The following is a 13,934-nucleotide window of genomic DNA, read 5'->3' on the forward strand; positions in this document are numbered from 1 at the left end:
GGCTGCTAAAACTAGATCCAAGCAATGCCAACACCAGTAAACATACTAACCTAATGTGGGGGGGAGAAGTCTTGTGGGACCCCACCTCAGACGAAAAACTGCTGGCAACTAACTGCTGAGGGGGACAATCAGTCTTCCCCACAGACAAGTCTCCTGGTTGACTACCCAATACCATGTGATCAGCCCTGAAATCAGGCACATACAAGCAATAGTAAATAGGTAGTCAGAGGTTGGATTTATATATTTATGTGTGTGTGTGTGTGTGTATATATGTGTGTGTGTGTGTGTGTGTGAATATATGACATAAATAATATAAAGGGGCCACAGATTTGAAAGAACCTGAAGAAAGAAGCATGGAAAGGGCCAGAGAGAGGAAAATAAAAGGGGTGATGATGTGAATATTTTAATTTTTTACAAATCAAAGAGGTGGCTCAGTGTTTAAGAACAGTGGCTGCTCTTTCAGAGGACCCAGGTCCAATTCTCAGCACCCACATGGCAGCTCACAACTGTCTGTACCTCCAGGTCCAGGATATCTGACACCCTCATATGCAAGCTAGACACCAATGCACGCTTTTTAAAAAAAAAATTAAAAAATAAAAGACAGTAGGGGTCCAGATGTTACCTTATACAACATACAAATCTGTTGCCCAGGTGTTTTATGTTTTTACCTTTAAAATATGCTAAAGCTAATTCTTTGAAAAGTCTTATAAAATATAAGCAAAAAAAATCAGAAACAAAAACAGTTAACCTGACCTTGACAAAACATGTTAGCAGCTTTATTATTATCCATCGGTTTATGCAGACCTGCATCTTCTGCTGTGGCTGTGACTGTGGCTGAGTTTGCCTTTGTCTCCCCGTCTGGAAAGTGAGCTCTTTGTACTCAGGCACTGATTCCTCTTTCAGACGCTCCCTTTATTGGCTCACTTTAGTTTCTTGCATCCCCACAGCAGTGTTCAATGGGAGCCTCGGAGGATCCAGCTTGTCAGCTGTTGTCTCTCCATCTGTGGTAATTCACGTTTTTGCGTGACATATGTCCGCACGATTTGCTGCAATCACACTCGGAGAGTCTTGTGTTTTTCCTGAGAAATAGTAAAGTCAAACCCAAACTGTTGTAGCGGGGTAAGTAGTGCTTTGCAGCAACGTAATTTTTTTTTTTTTTTCGTTTTTTGAGACAGGGTTTCTCTGTGGTTTTGGAGCCTGTCCTGGAACTAGCTCTTGTAGATCAGGCTGGTCTTGAACTCACAGAGATCCGCCTGCCTCTGCCTCCCAAGTGCTGGGATTAAAGGCGTGCGCCACCACCGCCCGGCAACGTAATATTATTGTATGCTTTGTATAGACATCATTTTCTTTCTTAAATTTATTATTTTGTGGGTACCGGTGTTTTACCCTTTTACTTTTAAAATGTGCTAAATCCTTTTCTTTGAAATGTCTACTAAATGTGTATTATCTATTACTCAAGTGAATATAAGCAATGCCCGGTGTCCTGGTGTCCGTGGAAGTCAGAAGAGGGAATCAGATCCCCTGTAACTGGAGTTAGAGAGGGTGGTGAACTGCTCTTTGGGTGCTGGGATCCGAACCTGGGTCCTCTGGAAGAACAGCAATGTTCCTAAGCACTGGGCCATCTCTCCAGCCCCCCTTTTCCTATCTTTTCCTTCCTTCCCTCCCCAACGCTTTCCCCCAAAGTCAGACGACGTTGTCCAGACTGGCCTTGAACTTCTGTTTTTTTGTTGTTGTTGTTTGTTTTTTTTTTTTTTTTAATGTATAAAATATTCTGTCTGTGTGTATGCCTGAAGGCCAGAAGAGGGCACCAGACCTCATTACCGATTGTTGTGAGCCACCATGTTGTTGCTGGGAATTGAACTCAGGACCTTTGGAAGAGCTGGCAATGCTCTTAACCGCTGAGCCATCTCTCCAGCCCTGAACTTTTTTTTTTTTTGGTTTTTCGAGACAGGGTTTCTCTGTGGTTTTGGAGCCTGTCCTGGAACTAGCTCTTGTAGACCAGGCTGGTCTCGAACTCACAGAGATCCGCCTGCCTCTGCCTCCCAAGTGCTGGTATTAAAGGTGTGCGCCACCACCGCCCGGCAGCCCTGAACTGATCTTAAACAGTTGTTCTGTCTCAGCCTCCCGAGTAGCTGAGGCCGTAAATCCTTGCCATTGCATCAGGGTATTGGGTAAAAAGAACAAGCTCAGGCAGGTTCAGTACCTCATCCAAGTTCACACAGCACAAAATGGCATAGTAGCTTGAACCTTCTTGTGTGTAGCTTTTTCCTTTGCGTTCCTGGACGGAGGGTAGTCATAAGACTCAACGGACTATCACAACTTACAAGGCTTATGAAATGCAGGAAGTCGCAAGGTTTGTAAGGCCCTTCCCCGAGATTATAAGATCAGAAAGGGATTGCTGGGAGAGAGGTCTACTCTTGTGAAGTCCTCTGCAGCGTGCCTGAGGAGGAGACAGGTGGTGCGAGTCTACTGGTGGTCTGGCAATGTGAGGTAGACATGTCTTCCCGCAAAGCTTTCTCACAGGGGGTGAGAGTAGATTGTTCACCTAGATCAGGGCTCTTTTACCAGCTAGGTGTAGCCAGAGGAAAGGCAAGAGCCGCAATATTGGCCTGGAGTCTGTCAGGTCCAGGACAAGCACCAGTAGCAGGCACAATGGGCTAGGCTAAGCAACATAAGCTAGTCCTACCAAGACTGATATTGCTGAAGAGAGGCCTAGTAGCCCTGCAAGAGCAGTGGCTGAGTAGCCCTGCAAGGGCAGTGGCTGAGTAGCCCTGCAAGGGCAGTGGCTGAGTAGCCCTGCAAGGGCAGTGGCTGAGTAGCCCTGCAAGGGCAGTGGCCGAGTAGCCCTGCAAGAGCAATGGTACTGGGCATAGGAAGCAGGATACATCATGGAGAAAGACTGGATTCGGATGGCTAGATGGCGGTAGTGCCTTTTACCCCTTGTTCTTGTGCTGAAACGATTGGCAGGAGTGATGGGCCCTTGGCATGCGGTCCTGGACCTTGCTAACACTTCCTTTCTAGTATTTCTTTAGCCATGCCAGATCAACAGGAGCCTGCTTGGCAGACCAGTGCCCATGCTCCATTCAAGAGTTTCATTATATAACACTAACATTTGAGTGAGCGGGCCAATTTGGAAAGCATCTGAAAGAACAGCAGAAACAGAAGCTGAAGAGTTTGAACCAAGGCATCCTACATGGGTGGGAAGAGGCAGTCTCAAAACCCATACATTTAGGCAGAAATCCCAATGTCAAGGGCGAGTTAACCTCCCTGCAAGTTTCGGCCATGGAGGCCCCCTGAAGTTCCATAAACCATGAAAGGTATTGCTGCAGTTGTTTTATGCTAGAATGACTTGAAGACATCACGTGTTTTGGTTGCAGTAAGTCAAGCCGGGACTCAGCTGGTGGCTCTCTCCCTAATGGATGATGGCATCTGTGGGAAGGGACGGTGTCCGGCATGCTACTGGGGGAGGGTAGGGTAGTCATCAGCCATCCTGCTTGGTTATGGACTCTGGCTGCTGGACTACCAACATATCAGGAAAGATGTGCCCGCATGGTGCAATCTGACATGATTGTCAGGAATGCAGACAGTGGCTTTCTGGTTGGATGTAAGGCCCACTTCACAGGAGGGAATTCACGTCTGGTAAGATAAAAACAAGGCAAAAGCTGTGGCTAGGGAGGTCATGGGCCCCATCAGGGAGGCCATTACTGCTGTTTTGTTAAATGGATGTGCCTTCCGTTTGTCTTCTGCTAGTTTGTTTATACCCATAGATCACTGATGCTGCTGCTTTCCTTTGCTCAGGCAGGGAAACCACTTCTGTGCAGTAGGTGGTACCTACCACAGAGACTCATAGCTTAAAGGAAGAAAATAATCAGACGTCTATATTACCCACTCCAAGCCTTAAGGAACACTGTGGAAAAGGGGCGGGGAGAATGTGTGAGCCAGAGGAAGGGCTGGGGTGTTAGGTAGCTATGTCCACTGAGCTGAAACATTCCTTCCTGCGAAGAGGAAGGAAGAAGGGATGTTAGGAAAGTTACAGGATTCCCCCTCCTCTGCCCAGGGTTAGAAAAACAGTGAGCAATTGCTGGGGGCTGGAGGGCAGGGTGCTGGGCTCTTTCCACTGAAACTGAGCAAACCCTCAGGGATGCAGCTCTCTTGGGCTGTCACCCGTGGTAATGTAAGCAACCCTTGGCAATTGGTTGGTTCACTTGGGTACACGTGATCCTCAAAGGCAGAAACTGTGCCAAGCGGGGCTGGTTTATTCAGACTTCTGTTCTGATGCAGAGAAATCAACATTACCTGGATTTACTAGACACACACACACTGGGTATGAGGAAGGCAATCACACAAATTCCCAGACCTATTTTCTTCCTTTTTTTTTCTTATTAGAAAAGAAACCTTAGGGATAAATAAAAGCATCACACGACAAAATTAAACAGACTCAAAGACTATACAACTTAATGAATGTGTGCACAGTTAGAGTTAGCATTCAGAACGGAAGCTGTGGTGTTCCCCACTACAGCTTCCACTTGTTTGTTTTTTGAGACCTAGAGCTCATTCTGTACCAGGCTGGCCTTGAACTCACAGAGATCCACCTGTCTCTGCCACCTGAGTGCTGGGATTAAAGGCACGTGCCACCACACCCAGCTCCACCTTTCACTTTCAATATCAAAAAAAAATCTTATGAACCTATCTACTATCAAAACAAAAAGTCCATGACTGAGTTAGAACTAGATAAACAATTTTGCACTCTCTCTCTCTCTCTCTCTCTCTCTCTCTCTCTCTCTCTCTCTCTCTCTGGCTTTGTCTAGGGTAGTTTCTGCTCAGTTACAGAAGACTGTCCATAGCCTTTTCTGTGGGGTAACCAGAAACTTGTACTTGAGGGACCTCTTCACATTCTCTAGACAGAAATGTTCCGTCTCAGGCCTGGGAGTGAAACCCTGATACAGTCATTTGCATATGACATGTTGTTATGCCCAAATCCGCGAAGTCCCCACACAAGGAAACAGAGTCTCTTATGTAAAAGCAAAGAGCCTTTATTTTTAAATCAAGTTTACAAACTCGGTCTCTCCACATGTCCAACGTATTGGAATAACTGCAGAGCCCTGAGCTCAATTAGAATTGGGCTTTTATAGTAGTAAAAGTGGGGGTGAGGGGTCTCTGAGGCTCAGGACCCCTGATTGGCTGACATTTGTCTAGGGGTGTCCTGGTGAGGCGCCCTGGCCGGTGATCCTATCTACCACGGTTGGAATGTTAGGCATTTCCTTTGAAAAGTCTCCTCCTGGGCGGTGGTCCAGGTAATCTCAGTTCCTGCTACCAGGTATTGCTTCAGGGTAAACTGCTGAGACGCGTATTAAATTTATTAAATTTATCGAGGGCCAAGTTCTACTCTGGCAGGTGATAATGGTTGGAAATAAAGAACTTCCTTTGGGTGACCTGTCCATATGTAGCTAATCATGGCTGGCCCCCACGTTGTGACCAGGAAACCCTTAGGAAAGAGCTGTGGAGCTCTTGTGTGAGCTCCCCAACATCTGCTGCTCCTCGGGAGGAACACGCTTTGCATCCTCTTTGACCTCATCCTTTCATTCCCTGCCCCTGGCTGCTTTGGCCTCTTGCCGTTCTCACCTCTTGCTTGTGCCTGGGCTGATGATTCCTTAGTCTGTGGCTCCACAGATCAAACCAAGACCAGGGCAAGTAAGAGAACCTCTTGCCTCGGGGCACTGAAATGACTGCATGCCTGCTCCCTGCCTCGAAAGTGGGACCACCGTATATTAAATTACATGCTTCATCCATGTTCATCAGAGGGGTCCACATAGGCGTCTTCTCAGGAAATGAACTTATCTTGATCCTCCTGATTTTTGCTTTATTTTCATAAAAGGGCTAGGGATGTAGCTCAGTGAAGAGCACTTGCCTGCCATGCTTAAGGCTCTGGACTCAATCCCAGCATTATGGAAACAAACAAACAAAAATACATAGTGTTCTCTAGTGCGGCTGTGGATTCTCCAGTGTGTGCCAGAGTTTCCACTGCGCTGCTGGCCCATTGCTTTGTGTGCATTTCACCTATGCAACAACTAAAAATAAGAAGAAGGCACGAAGTTCCATAAATAAAGTCAAAGACTGATAAAACATTCAGATGAATAAGAAGGTAATGATCCCGTGCATCATAAATGAGTTGCCGTGGAGTTTCCCAGCGAGGGACCGAGTGTCTGGAAAGTAGCGGGGATTATAGGAATTTTAATAAAATGATCAATAATGTATTGAAATGCTGTGAATCAGACTTTGGAAAACATACTTTAAAAGCCTCGAGTTTTAAATAGCCCTATAAGAATCGGATCCCCCAAGGCATGCTGTAGCTGTCTGCTCTGTGTACCCAACACAGGAACAGTTGGAAGTAGACATGACCTTCAGGCATGCTGGGATTGAGTATCTTGAAAGGACAAGACTGGAAGAGAGCCATCAAATACAGATAGAATATGGAGCAGGTAACATTTGTCACAAGCCTCCATGTTGGGGGCCATCTGTCAGGGTCCAGTCTCGACAGAGTTCACACGTTCCTAGGTAGGAGCATGAGGATCAGAATTATTAAGCAAAAGAAACAGAGATGAGAGAAATAAAAGACAGAAACAGAAACACGGGACGCCACGGAGAGGAAAATTCAGTGAATACTGAACTACCCGCGGGTTATTTTCCACATGCTAAATACTTCACTCCAAAAGGGGGGGGAGGCAACAGACTTCATTAACACGATATAAGGAATGGACCAAGTATCCTGCAGGCAGCCACTTCCTAGAACCTCCTGCCAATCACCTTTGAAGGAGCAGGAATAGCAAGGTGGAGCCGATCCACATCTCTACTCAAAATACTAATTAACCACACCCTAGGTCAGGATCTTTTGTTTGGAGCCACATCTGTTGTCGACAACTCTGAAAGAGTAAAATTAAACTCAGAGTCTCTGACCTTTAGTCAAGGTAGAACAGGCTCCCCCACCTGTGGGCCCCACTAAAATTAATTTTAATGGTGCATTTTATTTAACCTTAATCCACAGCATTTCCTTTCAACATTGTTAGAAGCAAACGTTAACGAGAGATTGTCTGTTCTGCTCTTTCCTATTAAGCCTTCACGCCACATTCCTGTTTGCCCTAGCGGTGAGTGGCGAGTGGCCGTTGCATTGGATCTGTAGATTTAAAGGGAAACATCATGAAGGAGAAGGACTTTAAGTACCAAGGATAAGAAATAAAAGGAGCAGGGCAATGGTGGGGCACACCTTTAACCAGCTGTACAGGAGACAGGAAAGCATGGGAATGGGCAGGAACAATGGGGGGTGGGGTGGGGGTGGGGTGGGGTGTATGACCTGCTCTTGCAAAGGACAGGAGTTTGGTTCCTAGCAGCCACATCAGGTAGCTCACAACCACCTGTAACTCCAGCTCCAAGGAATATGATGACTTCCTGCCTCTTCAGGAGCATACACTCATGTCCTGTGAGCTCATGTGCACGCACACACACACAATTATAAAAGGAGTCTTTAGAAACCTTTTCGAAAAAGAGAGCACAAGAGGATGTTGATTTGGCAGCTCAATTCTGCACCAACGATTCAAGAAACAAATTGGCTGCCAAGGGTATATGTAGGGCCAGTTTCCAGAAAGTCTTAATCTTGGGGTACAAGGGTTTGTCGCCAGCTGAGAGGACAGATGACTGAAGTCCCAGTGGAGGTGGGGGAGCTGTGACAACATGACTGATGCAGGCGGATCTCTCTGTCTTTGGCCATCAGAGAGAAGTCATGAACTTGGACTGAGGATAAAAGGACAAGGTAAGACCAGGGTGACCCCACCCAAGGTGACACTTAGCTTCAAAGCTATTGTCAGAGCCTGGACATCAGCTGTGCCCCTGATTTGCTGAGTGCTCACTGTTAACTTCCCAGTCCCTCTGAGCACAGTCTATGTGCTGGTTTGAATAGGAATGGCCTCGTAGGCTCATAGATTTGAATGCTTGGTTGTTATGGAGTGGTGCTATTTGACAAGGATTAGGAGGTGTGACTTTGTTGGAGGAAGTGTGTCACTGGGGGTGGGCTTTAGGGCTTCAGAAGCTCAAGCCAGGCCCAGAGGCACTGCCCTCTCTCTTCCTGCTGCCTGCAGATCCAGATGGAGGAATCTCAGCTCCTCCTCCAGCACTATGTCTGCCTGCACGCCACCATGCTTCTCACCACAGCAATAATGGCCTAAACCTCTGAACCTGTGAGCCAGCCCCAATGAAATGTTTTTCTTTATAAGAGTTGCCATGGTCATGGTCTCTTCACAGCAACACAACTCTAAGGCAATCTTTACCTGTAGCCTGATGATTCTCCCCCTCTGGGTGTTCTACCCTCTAACCCCCAAATCTCAGATTCAGTCTTACTTTACTCGGTTCTGCTCAACTGCAGCCCCCCCCCCCATTATTTGTACTCTCCAGTCCCACCATTCTGCTTGGTTTTTCTCACCAGCCCCTAATTTCACTCAGCACTGCTGGAGACTCTGCTGTTGTGTGCTCTGCGCCCCCTGTAGACTCCAAGAGGGCAGGGGCTCTCTATTGTGCCTTGAGCACTTACCACAGTGCCCGGCACCTCTCAGGGACTCCGCAAACATTTGATGAATGAATAAAGGAATAAGACCAACTCTCTGAGTTCTGAGGATTAAATTAGCTGATAAGTAAACCTCTGAGGAGAAGTGCTTGGCCGGTGGTGAGCCCTCTGCCAGTGTTTGTGCAGCTTCCGTGGTTCAACATTGCTTCTGAGGGGACATCGCCTCCGTCTCAAAGCAATGGATTTCTGGAGAGCTTGGTGGAAGAAGCAGGCTGCTCACACCGGCCTGGGTACAAAGATGATGTAACCTTCTTTTCTGTCTGCACACCCACGGAGCATGCTCACCCCTAAACCGGGAACAACTCGCCTGAGAATTCCTGGACGTATTTGATATCCAAGCTGGCCTGGACTTTTAAAGAGCATCTGTGGCTGTTCTGCGGACATACAGATGCGTGGAGGGAGGCTTTCCTTCCCAGGTGGCCGCTGTTCTGATCATCCAGGAGAGCTTATGGGAGTGCACGGTGCTACCTGCAGAGCAGACAGGAGCCACTGTGCGACCCCAAAGCCACAGCCAGGAGACTCTCACTGGGAATCAATGCCTAAGGCTGCCCTTGCTGTCTCAGCGCTGGGACAAGATTTTAATCTGTGATGTCAGGATCCAGAAGGAAATATCAGGATCTACAGAGTTGAGTGTTGAAACTCTAGAGAGACTTCTTGTCCAATGATCTTTTTAAGAACAGTAACTGCTAGCCGGGCGGTGGTGGCGCACGCCTTTAATCCCAGCACTTGGGAGGCAGAGGCAGGCGGATTTCTGTGAGTTCGAGACCAGCCTGGTCTACAAGAGCTAGTTCCAGGACAGGCTCCAAAGCCACAGAGAAACCTGTCTCGAAAACCCAAAAAAAAAAAGAACAGTAACTGCTGCCTTGGTTTTATTTCTCGCGCTGTGTTAAAATAGCCCAGCAAAAACCACCTTAGGGGAGAAAGGCTTTATTTTCACTCATGGTTCCAGGTCACCTCTGTCACAGCAGGAAAGCAAAGGCAGCCAGAACACAAAACCACGGCCCACATCGTCTCAGCGATCAAGAGCCCAGAGATAGCGCATGCGTGCATGGGCTGACTCCTTTTCGCTCACTGCAGGGTCCATTCTGGATGATGGTTTCCATTCAAGAGTGGGCCTTTCTACCTCGAAAACGCCGTTAAGAAAATCCCGCACGGCCGGGCGGTGGTGGCGCACGCCTTTAATCCCAGCACTCTGGAGGCAGAGGCAGGCGCATCTCTGTGAGTTCGAGGCCAGCCTGGTCTACAAGAGCTAGTTCCAGGACAGGAACCAAAAGCTTCGGAGAAACCCTGTCTCGAAAAATAAAAAAAAAGAAAAAGAAAAAGAAAGAAAGAAAGAAAGAAAGAAAGAAAGAAAGAAAGAAAGAAAGAAAGAAAGAAAGAAAGAAAAAATCCCCCACGGGCGCTTCACAGGCCAACACCATCTAGACGATTCCTCACTGTGACCCCCTTCCCCGGGTGATTCTTGACTGGGTCCCATGGACAGTTAAAATTAAGCATCAAAGCCGCCTAAATCTACAGGCCACAAAGAGCAGGAGAATAAGATTTTTATGCTTGCCTCTAGGCCCATATTTCTATTTGGTATGGCAGCCAGGCTCTCAAGCCATAGTTCGCACCTGAGGTGGTCACTTAGCCTTCCAGATAGGCTGTTCCTACTCTAACAAAGGGTCAGGATGCTGTTCTGCTCCTCCTTTGTAATTTGGAGGATGCCTAGGATAGAGATGCTAATTCAGGCCTATGTACAGAGCTGGCATACAGAGCAGCAAGATAGAAAGACGTGACAAAATGGGCATAGAAAGGTGAGTGTGGTCAAAGGTGTGGACGTGACTAAAGCCATTCACCTGGTTACCTAGGAAACAGAATGCTAATGAATTTCCCCCTCAGCTTATGTTTTGGTATAAAGGCTGTTTGGAGACTAAAAGAGAGGAATTTTTCAGGATGTGAACTCAGGATTTCATGAGGGACCACTGAGAATCTCCCTCCTGATGAAGCCCTGTGAGTTGTGTCTTTATTCCTGCTCCTCCACGCTGGTCCAAAGAGATAGTTTATGTTGGGGGCTGGTCCAGAGAAATAATTTAGGGTTCAGGCTGGCACCAGACCCTGACACTTGCCTCATTCATTTTTAAGAACAAACTCAAAGAAATCCTGCCCTCCAAATTCTGTAAGATACATTAGCCTGCCCCTAAGCAAGTACCACCCAAGTCTTATTTAGAAGCTGCCCTCAGCATCAGCTGCAACCTCAGGACCCAGGGAAAAACTCACAGAGGGATTAGTGGTCAGCACTGAAGGATTCTGATTCATTAACTGCAGAGTTAAAAGTAAGGTGGTGAGGGGCCTGGAGAGATGGCTCAGAGGTTAAGAGCACGGAGTGCTCTTCCGGAGGTCCTGAGTTCAATTCCCAGCAACCACATGGTGGCTCACAACCATCTGTAATGAGATCTGGTGCCCTCTTCTGGCTTGCAGCCATACATGGAGGCTGAACACTGTGTACATAATAAATAAATAAATCTTTAAAAAAAGAATATGGTGGTGATCAACTTTTCAAAATGAAAAAGTTGAAAACTGAATTGCACTTATGTCATGAATAAGATGATAGATAAAAATGGGGCTGTTGTAAAGATATTTTGTTGTTGACGCAAGGTTTCACTGTGTATCCACCGGACTTGAAACTCACTACATAGACCAGGCTGTCCTTAGCTTACAGAGATCTGCCTGCCTCTTATTTTATGAGGACGGGGGTTTTGCTCGCATGTGTATCTGTGTGGCCAAGAGAGAGCCTTGTGACCAGAGGTACAGACAGCTGTGAGCCGCCATGTGGGTGAAACCTTTAATCCCAGCACTTGGGAGGCAGAGGCAGGCGGATCTCTGTGAGTTCGAGACCAGCCTGGTCTACAAGAGCTAGTTCCAGGACAGGCTCCAAAACCACAGAGAAACCCTGTCTCGAAAAACCAAAAATAAATAAATAAATAAATAAATAAATACATACATAATGTGTGTGTGTTCAGTCCTGCTTGCACCTGAATTTTCTTGCACTTTTTTCTGTTTCCCAGGTCCTATTGCTAGTGCCCTTTGCTCATCTACATCTCCATTGACTCCCTCAGATGTATTTACTCCTGTGCATAGTGTCTCTGTGTGTACATTAGGTGTGTATGCCTGTGAGGGCGGAAGGTATCCAGAAGAGGGCGCTACCATTCTTCTGTTCCTTTCTTCCTAAACTTGGAACTCACTCTTGACTAGGCTGAAAATCAGCAAGCCATACTACCATCCAGTGTCTCCCCGCCCCCAGAAGCTGGGGTTACAGGCCTTTGTGGGATCTGAACTCTGGTCCTCGCGACTACAGAGCTAGAACTCCGAATCTGTTACCCATCTCCCCAGCCCCGAGGAATGTGTCAGTTACGACGGTTACTGAATCATCCCCTCTTGATCTCCATCTCGGATCACTTTTGGTCTTCTTTGCTCCTTGCCAGCCAACTTCTAGAAGGCACCCGTGGGCCTCCCTGTCTCCCTTTAGCTGCTCTCCCTAGGTTGTGGGCCTCACATGCTTTCCCTAAGTCACCTGAAGGTCTCTCCTTCTCCTGAGCCCACACCTGCTACCAAGTAGTCACGAGACATCTACTCTGTGTTTACAGGGCCCCTTACACTTGCACTGACCCCAGCTTAGAGCACCAGCCTCCAGCCCAGCTGCAGGGCTCTTCCTTCCGCCCCATAGGAAATGACGTCACCATCTACCTGGGAAAAGGGACCTGACACCCCTCCCCTCCTTACTCACACGTTGTCATTCCTCTGCTCCTGTCAGTTCTACCTCCCAGATGTCTCTTGAGCCCACCCATAGGGACTGACCAGGAGACCATTGCTCAAGGCAGACACGGAATCTGCCTGCTGCTGACTGGCCGCTCGCTCTCTCCCCCGCTCCTCCACTGTCTCCCACACCGAGCCAGAACACATAGACATTTTGATTATGTGAAGATTTAGAAGCTTTGTACAGATGACATCCATTTACTGAAGGCATCAGGCAAAGCTGGATTTAAAAACAGTGTAAGACTTACAACAAGAAATATACATCTATTTTTTTCTATATAGTCTACCAGGCGCTCTTCAAATTTAATGAGAAAAAGACTAGCAATCTGACAGGGAAAAAAAGATGGCAAAAGATGTGAAAAGATTGATCTCAAAAAAAGCAGTGTAAGCCATCAACAGGAAAGATGCTTCTAGCCTGAAGGTCAGAACAGCACATCTTCAAATAGCAACAAAAGGTTGCTGGTGGCCAGTAGCGAAGTGTGAGAATCTAAACCAAAGGGCACAGAGAAAATATGTCTCAGACATCACTAATGGAAATGGGAATTGCAACATATTTTTTGTAAGTCGTACTACAGCTTCTATTAAAACACAAAATTGATTTGCTCTTTGATTCAGCAACCCCAACCCCACTCCTGCATCATCATTTTATAAATACAAAGCCCACACACACATGAATGAAGTTATGTCAGAGCTGCTGCAGTGAAGAAATCCAGGGACAGAAGGCCCCTTCGCAGGCTAGAGAGATGGCTCAGTGGTTGACAGCGCCGTTGCTGCTCGGTTTCCAGCACTCACAGGGTGATTCACAACTGTCTGTAACTCTGGGTCCAAGGGAGCAAATGCCTCTTCTGTCCTCCTCAGACACCAGGTATATAAGCGGTGCACAGACACATATACAGGCAAACACTGTGCACATCAGTGGGGTGGGGTGCAGCGGAATTTCACTATTGTGGCATGCCAACCAGTTTCTGTAGAAAGAGGCCACCCAGACGCGGAATAAGCACACAGAAAATGTATTAAATAAAACACTGCTCAGCCTGTTAGCTCAGGCTTCTTATTAACTAACTCTTACATCTTAAGTTAACCCATTCCTATTATTTTGTATTTTACCATAAGGCTTGTGGTTTACTGGTAAGGTTCCAGAGGGCAGGCATCTATCTCCTCTAGCAGCTACATAGCATCTCTCTGACTCCACCTTCTTTTCTCCTCTATCTCTGCTTGGAATTCCTGTCTTGCTCTATTCTACCCTGCCATAGGCCCAAAGCAGATTCTTCATTAACCAATGGTAACAAACCACATTCACAGCATACAGAGAGGAATCCCACATCAAGTTATGATCTATGAACACCTTAGAATATTGTATAACTAGATCATTGGACTTGGTGGGGTCATAAGATTATTGATGAGAGTAGGGCATGGTGGCTCACACCTTTAATCTCAGCACTCAGGAGGCAGAGACAGGCAGATCACTTTGAGTTCAAGGCCAGCCTGAGTACATAGAGAGCTCCAGAACAGAAAAGGCTGCATAGTG

Source organism: Chionomys nivalis, chromosome 18, assembly GCF_950005125.1.
Source record: "Chionomys nivalis chromosome 18, mChiNiv1.1, whole genome shotgun sequence".
NCBI classification, from domain to species: domain Eukaryota; kingdom Metazoa; phylum Chordata; class Mammalia; order Rodentia; family Cricetidae; genus Chionomys; species Chionomys nivalis.